We start from the raw sequence: 9086 nt of genomic DNA, 5'->3' as shown, positions 1-9086 counted from the left end.
ACAATATTCGGTGTACACAGAACTCCCAACTACAAAATAAGAATAAAGGAAAATGTCATGCTATGTTTATTTTTTTCAATTGCCTTTGTCAAATGAATATATTGTGAACCCAAGACCAGCCGCATGTTGCATTCACATGTCATATTCATATATCAATATAGTGAGACAATAAAGTTATTGTATGGTCTGAAAAGAGCTATGGACAAAGCTTAATTCCATAATGCTAGGAGATATGTTTGATCTAGAAGTATAAAAAAATGTTGGGCCAGGTGTCACTGGTGCCGGCATTAAATAATAAACTGATTCATACAGTACTTATGCATCAAGACACCATGCAGGGGTACAGGGATTTAAGTTATGCCTCTGTGTAGTATCAAAAGGGTAACTTGCTGGGTGGTTGGAATACCATGCAGGTGCTGGCAGAAGGAGATTTATTGAGCCAAGAAGCTGGGGGACAGGGAGAGAGGTCTCTATGTATATTTTGTTGTGCTAATGCTAAAGTTTTAGGTATAGTATGTGTCTCACTTTTAATTAAGCTTTGGAATATACTGGTACTTCATAAGGAAATAACAAAACAAACATTTTAAATAAAATTTCTAAGTACAAATGAAAATTGGACAGTACAATTAACAAAAAATGTAAATGCATTTTTTTAGTTTATTTTTTTTGTACAAAAGCAGTGCAAAGCAAAATCACACATCAAGACATTTCCATTGTGACCTATTCACTTAACAAAAACCCAGTCTTTCCATATTTCATAAAATGCACTCATTTAAAGTCTAATCTGAACCAATGTGTTGGTTTACATGGAATATATACTGTTATGTGATAAATCACAGAAAGTTCATTTTACATGGGAAAATGGATATGCATGTGAAGAATGTGACCTTTGTTCTTAAACTGAATAGTTTAAGTTGTGGGAACAATTATGGAAAATGGTTTGACTTTGCCAAGTCAGTATAAGATTCTGAAAAGTATGAAGTAATCATTAAAATCCTCTACTTGTAGCAAGATTTCAATAGTAGAATTGTCTTAAAATATTATATTATCTACATTTTACAGCCAGTAGCCGTTTGATCTGAAACTTTAACATTTACTATCGTTACCTGGAACACAGACATTTTCTGAGTCATTCTCAGAAAATAATAACATTGTAAGTTTCTGGTATAATTATTTTTTGCAATAAAAATTATTTCAGTATATTATACTTTTATAACTCCAAGCACTCTGTGTTATCACAGAAATTGTCCGTGCTAAAACACTTATAAATAGAATATTTCACACTTACAGAAGAAAAGTCCCACGAGTAATCTGGCCATAAAATTAAAAATAAATTTTATTAACAAGTAAATAAAAACAGTTGAGCTCTTTATTTGTTTCACAAACTGTAGGTCACTGAAAATCCCTTTTTGGGCCATATGTTTATATTAAAGTTTTATTGAATGTGGTAAGATTTTACAACCGGCTGGTGGTTTGTACAGAATACTGAGTATATTATTATAATCCAGACGGTCTAATTCTCACATTTATACACCTGCCCACTGCATTTGTGTGTGGAAATATGGGTTAATATTTGTCAACATCAAGCACTACAATCTACCTGGTAAGAATAGTTAAGAAAAAAAAGCATCAACTGATAGAAGGCTCTATTGCGTGAACTGCAAGTATGTTCAAGTTGGCTAAAAATGTTGTTGGACAAAATGTTGGTGTTGGACAAAAGAGCAGCTTGCAGTTTCTATGAAGCCAACTCACACTTGCAAAAAAAGCATTCTTTAACTAGATTATTTAAACCATGAGTTGCAAATGCAAGTTATAACTATGTGCTGGGTGATATAGTCTCCAAGTATTCCCCCTTCACTTTATCCCTTGCTCAGGCTGATAGGGAATTTAATATATCTACATTAAACCCCCTATGAGTAATATCCTGTAACTCCTCATCATCTCCCATCCCATTCTCTCTGGCATAGGGAAGCTCAAATAAATGAAATGGCCTTCTGGACCACCTTCTCTATGCCCTTCACCCCCTTCATATGGCTAGGGGTGTTTCGATAAATCCTGTGACCCCCTCCTTACCAATAAGAAATGGTATGTAATGTAATAGCCAAAAAATATTTTGAGCTCTTACAAAAGAGATACTTGATCATGCCACCTTTAGAATCATTCACTGCAATCATGTTATTGATCAGATTTTTTACAGCTCTACAGAGGAATTTTTGGTCCAATTCTCAAAACAAAACTGCTTTAACTCTGGCATTTGTAGATTTTTTTAAGAACTGCTTGTTTCAAGTCCTGCCTACACACCTCAGTAGTGTTTATGGATGCAACATTCTCCTATAGAAGATACAAAGCAGCATTCATTGGCATTCAATAGGCACATATGATGAGCTGAATGGTTCTGAACTGCTGTAAATTTTTCTGTTTTTATAAAGCAGATTGATAGACAGCTGAGATGTATAGTTGGAGGTTTTTTCTTTTCTTTTATTTTTCTTCAAGTCGCTCAGATGTCCGCCATAATTTTTGTTAGAATTAGACTAGATTGTAAGCTTGCAAGAGCAGGGCCCTCTTCTCCTTTGAACCAGTTTGTTATTGTATGTGTTTATGAATTGATCTAATGAATGTAACAGCGCTGCGGAATCGGCCGGCGCGTTATAAATCAATATATTGTAATGGAATGGAATGTTAGGCGTTGCACTTGCAATTCCACATAGAACCACAAGGGTGTTTAGCGTAACAAGGTGGTATTTACAAAGTTGCAAAAATCCAGTCCTCGAAGGCTGCAACCAGACCAGGAATTCTGTGTACCCTTGCCTGAAAACAAGCAGGGCCTGTTTATGGCCCGCCGAGTACTTGGAATTCTACACCCCTAGTTTACATTATTACTGGATCGCCTTCTGTGATTCTTTTTGGGGTTTTCTACTCATTCCCTTTCTGTAAATGCCTGGAAAAAGAAGAAAATGATCCAAAGACTTGTGGAAGCAGTGCTTCACCCCAGAGAGTTTCCAGGTGAAACTGAGTAATGTGTGAGAGATTTCCACACAGAATGAACAAGGTTTAATAACTTGGCCTATACAGTGGTATCTACACTTTAGTTGACCTAGAGGGAAAATGTACATGGCATAAAGTAATTTGACATATAGAAGCCAGAGAACTTATACTCTTCACCTCTAGAGAAAGGGATAAATAATAAAAGGCAGTGTGTAAAGTATTGCAAGCTTTATCATCCCACCCTCATGCAAAAAACAGAGCAAAAATGTTTTATAGGCATGTTTTTACTAACTATAAAGAGGTTTATGCTTAAGCCTGTTATAGTCACCTATTACTGCTTCTTTAACAGGCACATCCCACCTGTTTTAACATGTTTTAGATGCTCAAATGTTACAAAATGATGTGTCTGTTTTGCTATTATAAAATAACACCTATTTAATTTTATACTTTTTAATGCATGTTCATCTAGGTGGCATGTGTGTTTCAGAATACATTTTGTTAAGGCAAATAATGACATGGCTCCAGCCAGTCATGTTTTCACAAGATAATGTTTTTTTTTATCCTGTCTTTAATTGAAAATGCCTAACAAATGAAAAGATTTTACTGAATTGTTGAAAAATTTAAGAATGAAACATTTTTGAGCAAAACAATATTCGGTGTACACAAAACTCCCAACTACAAAATCAGAATAAATGAAAATGTCATGCTATGTTTATTTTTTCAATTGAATATATTGTGAACCCAAGACTAGTCGCATGTTGCATTCACATGTCATATTCATATATAAATATAGTGAGACAATAAAGTTATTGTATGGTCTGAAAAGAGCTATGGACAAAGCTTAATTCCGTAATGCTAGGAGATATGTTTGATCTAGAAGTATACAAAAATGTTGGGCCAGGTGTCACTGGTGCCGGCATTAAATAATAAACTGATTCATACAGTACTTATGCATCAAGACACCATGCAGGGGTACAGGGATTTAAGTTATGCCTCTGTGTGGTATCAAAAGGGTAACTTGCTGTAAGGCTAGTAAGTAGTACAAAGATATAGACCCACTAAGTGATACAATACTGACCAGGAGTCAAAGATTAGCACACAACCAACCACTGCTAATTTATATAAATACAATGGCCCTAGATATTTACATGAAAAAATCTGGTCAAGAAACTGTTTTTATTTTTATATCAACCTATACTTAAAAGACCATATACCTTCAAAAAAGCTGAAAACAATAATCATGAACAGCTGAAAAAACCTGGCCCAAATTTACAGGTAGAGATGATTTTACAAGGTTTCTCTTACATCAATCCCAGACTGGTCTTCATACACACCAGTGTGCAGGTCATCAACAGCTCCTCTCATCTACCTTTAGATCTGCTGCCAGGGCTGATTTAACTCACCAGTCCAGTGCTGCTGAAGTCACTTGGAGAATAGGTTTAAAAACTAACCCCCCCCCCTTCCATTAACATCCAAGTTACTATCATTTTTTAAGAATTTTCAGCAATTTGACAGAAATGGAGGAAACTTCTGTACATTCAAATTGCTTGTCAAGATTTTTTAAACAGGTTTGATCATCAAGGTGCCAAATCATTTCCTGAGGTTCCAATTTTTCTGTAGTCACATAGGACAACAGTTTTCAGACGATATAGTATGTGTCAACAGAAAAAAAGGCCATGGACCAAATCAAGTTTCCAGTTTTACGGAGAAAGTAAGATAGGCAGAGATGGGCCAAAGAGTTCTTGCCTAACATCAAATTGGCTCTTTCTGTGTATGTGACTTTTTTGTCATTCTATGTGGCTGTTCTGTATGCAACCAAATTCAAATTGTCTTCTGTTTTTCACATAGCTTAAACCGAGTGCACTCACTTTATTGAGTTTATGTTCATCAGTGCTGAAGACATTATTCTACAGATGCAGTTTAGCAGAAGGAAGTGTGAGTCTATTATTTATATGACTTTATGTGAATTCAAATTATTTCATTCAATCATTTTAATAGTTAGAAAGCGCCCATCTTTCTCTATTTGACTTGTTGACTTTTGTTGCCTGGTTGCATACTTTGATCCCTTGTATAATTGCTTTCAAGTTCAAGCCCGGGCCACGAGCACACAAAGCAAAATCAAGTGGAATACTGTGATTTTAACGGGTTGTTTAAATTCTTTTGTACTTTGCCCTTTTGTGGTTCCCTGAATTTGTGAAGCATACTGTTATATGAAGAGTCTTATCTGCTGGGTCAGTGCTGATTAAACCATTTATATAAACATTTGTATTCTACATTTAATTTAATAAAAAGTGTTGGACACAGAGGTTCAGCATTAAGGTTTAACTTAATTTAGATTTGAACTTAGTTTATTTGTCTGTGTAATGCATAAACACTATGAGGTTTCGCCTTCTTCGGAAAATGAAAATTTGTAGTGTAAGCCTCAACTTACATAATTATACAATGATATTGTGCACTGTACTAAAATATACTATTTCTTAAGCTTATGTTCCATATTTTGCCTCTTGATTTCTTTATCCATGTTAGTTCTGTACCTATTAATCTTCACACAAATGCACGTGTAATATTTCCTCTTAGTTTACTGGTAAATGTTTTAAAGTACAATACGGTCTGTGTTTAATTAGAGGTAGATACATCCTCTTTAATGTATGTCATCTATAAAACAAATTCTTAACTTTCTAAGCATTTTTACCGTCTACTTTTTTAACCAACAATGAGTAATTATTCAAATAGTATTTGTTAAATATAGTATTACTGACATTAGATTGTTTATACTATACTTTAATGGCCCTAACATTTTGAAATAGATTTTTAATACCATTGTGGTAAATTTCTGTACAAAACTAAAAGTTCTGCAAATCATTTTTGAAATATATATATATATATAAAGGCATTCGTCTACAGCAGTTTTTCAATAGCTTCTTTCGTACCCACATAATATGTTGTATACAGGAGCTTATTTCTGAAGGCTTGGCATTTCAGGAATGAGCACATACTATTCAATGATCAAAGGGGAGTAGTCATTATTTCAGTGACACCACTGCATAAACATTCAGAACTAAGTAAGAACTTGTATTGTAAAGCATAATACAGCAGAAATTATCCTTACTTTGGCATAAAGTGAAACAAAAACAAAAACTCTAAAATGTTCATTATTAGAATTCAGGATCTACACTTTTCCCCATGGTCACATATACTCTTACTTTATGAGAAGTGGCTATTGTGTAAGGCCTATCTATTTGAAAGATACTTGGTTAATAAGTCAACCATATACACTAAATGGACAAAAGTATTGGGTCACCTGACCATTACACCAACAGGGACTTTGATGACATTGCATTCTAAATACATAGAAATTAATATATATTTGTTAATATATAATATTGTCACCCCATTGCAGCTTTAACTCTGGGAATTTTTGCCCATTCATCCAGTAGAGCTTTTGTGAGGTCAGGCATGATGTTGGATGAGAAGGCCTGGGTCGCAGTCTCCATTCCAGTTCATTCCAAAGGTCGTCAATGGGGTTGCGGTCAGGGCTCTGTGCGGGCCAGTCAAGTTCATCCACAGAAAAAATCATCCAACCATGTCTTTATGGACCTTGCTTTGTGCACCACTATATGAACAAAAGTATTGTGACACAGTTTTTAATTATTGAAATCAGCATACCAAGACTATTTAAAAAGCGTCACACTCGAAATTGTTTTATGCAAGCGGAAGAATTTTTAACTTAACTTTAGAACCTAGATGGTGAAAAACTGATTTGTGATGCAATTGTACTACTTTTATGAGAGAGATAATTTGGTACATCCCAATTATATGGGAATCCCAATTTTGTAGAACTAGGACATGACAGCAAGATTGCTTCACCTGTCTGGTCTTTACGCCAACAGAATTGTCTCAGTCTTCACTAGTGAAACAATCTCCTACTTAACTGCAACATTGTTATAAGAAATTGCATAATTTCATGTGGTTTCACCAATGATTATCATTTTTTTTTAAATAACCCTTGCAGGGCATCTTTGTTCTGTGTAAAACAACTTAAATCTAGGTAATTATTAAAGTATTCATTAATAACATTAATATTTGTATTGTTATTCTCAGTAATTATCATTAAATAATAGACGTACACAAAACTAAGACCTTTTAACAAATTTCTAGACATGTTTTTTGATTGTCTAGAAAATCTCTTTTTTACATATCACTTTGAATTGCTTAGGGGCAGAAGCTTCCATTGGCTTTGATTGTAAAAGTCTTTAGCGATCGTTTTCTACATTTTACACTTGAGGATTTCTTTTTAGGCAAGTTTTTGAATTAAGTCCCATATCCTTGCAGACACAGGATATAAAAGCTTTGATGAAAAAAAGGGAAATTACCCTGTATATGTATTAAACCAACTGTAATTTATAGCCAGGGATTGGCACATTGGGCATGTCTAACATCTTTTCTGCTCTGAATTCAGAGATGTACAAAGGCTGAGACATAGAGATAAAAATACAAGCTATGTCATTTTTTATTTTATTTTTGTAAATAAGTATGAGAAATTATAAGATAGTCATAAGTATTTCTTGATAAATATGTTTTTTTGAAAATGAGTTTATTTATGAAAAATTGCATCAACAATAACATTGCCAAACAAGTTCAAGTTTTTCAAATATTACAAATACCAACATGGTAAAAAAAATGATATTTCAATTTTATCCTCAATAATACATGATAGACCATTTCTGCTATTCAGTGTCATTTACCAGATGTATGGTATTATAACCTTAAAAATACTACTATGTAAGTTTTTGCAAATGAATGTAATCACTTTCTGTATTTAATGTGTACCTTATGTGCATTGTAAACATAAGAAAAATATAATTATATTTAAAAAATGATTGTCTTGAAGTAATTGTAATACAAAACAACATAGACTGAACATATTGATGCTGTTGTATACTGGATTTTTATCAGTCTCACAGAACTGTACACAATCATGCCAACAAAAAACATATTGTGTCTTCTTGATTTGATCTAGATATGTAGCCTGAGTTGTTATCAAATTGAGTGTGTTCTCCTCATTGTATTGTGAAAAACGACGTAAATAGATAATACCATCTCTGATATTCCTGATCTAGCCTTGTCTCTTTTCTACAGGTGGCTAGATTGAAGCAAGCAACATTACATTGTTGTGCTTTTGTTTACTTTCAGTAATACTGATGAGATGAAATTAACCAGGAGGCATTAGCCTAGACACATATTTCATCCCAGAGATTATATCACATAGCGGGCCCAGACTGACCATCTCACACACCAGGCCGTGGGCCGGTGGCCAGTAGGATCTCATACTTTTAGATAATCCCACGCCAGTGATGGATCAGGTGCTGCAGTGTGTGACTGCCAGTTAGATAAGCATGGCGGCAAGCAGCATGAGTATAAAAAGTATATGCGCGGCCGTCATATCCAGTTACAAATTAACTGTAGCTACTTTAAAACATAGAACAACAGATACAATGCAGCTTTAAACTTGATCTATTCTAAAACACTTGTCATTGATAAATGTGGCCTTTTAGTTATCCCCTAAAAATTTCCAAAAGAAGCAACATTAGAAATGGCTTTCATCTTTAAACATGACCCTGACAGGTACAACTCAAAGACCCCACATATATAAACAGAGATTTATACAGTATATATTTATGCATATTTGGTCCTAGTTTGAATTAGTATATATATATTATTCTAAATAAGAAGCTATTATAAGAAAACATGATTACTAATAATTAATAAATATGGTGGAACGTGTTACATGCGCTGTTACACATACAATCCTGAGTACATAATAATTTTTTAAATGATCAACCACGTTGGGTTTTGTCATATAGCAGAAGAATCCGTCAGTAGCTTACACTGCACAAGGCTTAATGCTGTATCTGTGAATGTGTTTGCAATAAGTTGCATCATTGATGGAAAAGTTTTAAGCTGAGATGTGCAGAACTTCAGCTACTGAGGCATTATACTTTTTAGCACCTTCAGCTGGTTGTGCTAATAGACAACCCGTAAACGAGCAACTTTGAAACTGAACAAACACTGAGAAATGTCAATTTTCACATAAATGCACA

Source organism: Spea bombifrons, chromosome 1 (genome assembly GCF_027358695.1).
Source record: "Spea bombifrons isolate aSpeBom1 chromosome 1, aSpeBom1.2.pri, whole genome shotgun sequence".
NCBI lineage: Eukaryota > Metazoa > Chordata > Amphibia > Anura > Pelobatidae > Spea > Spea bombifrons.
The sequence above is the reverse complement of the archived record's forward strand: the minus strand, read 5'-3'. Positions refer to the sequence as shown.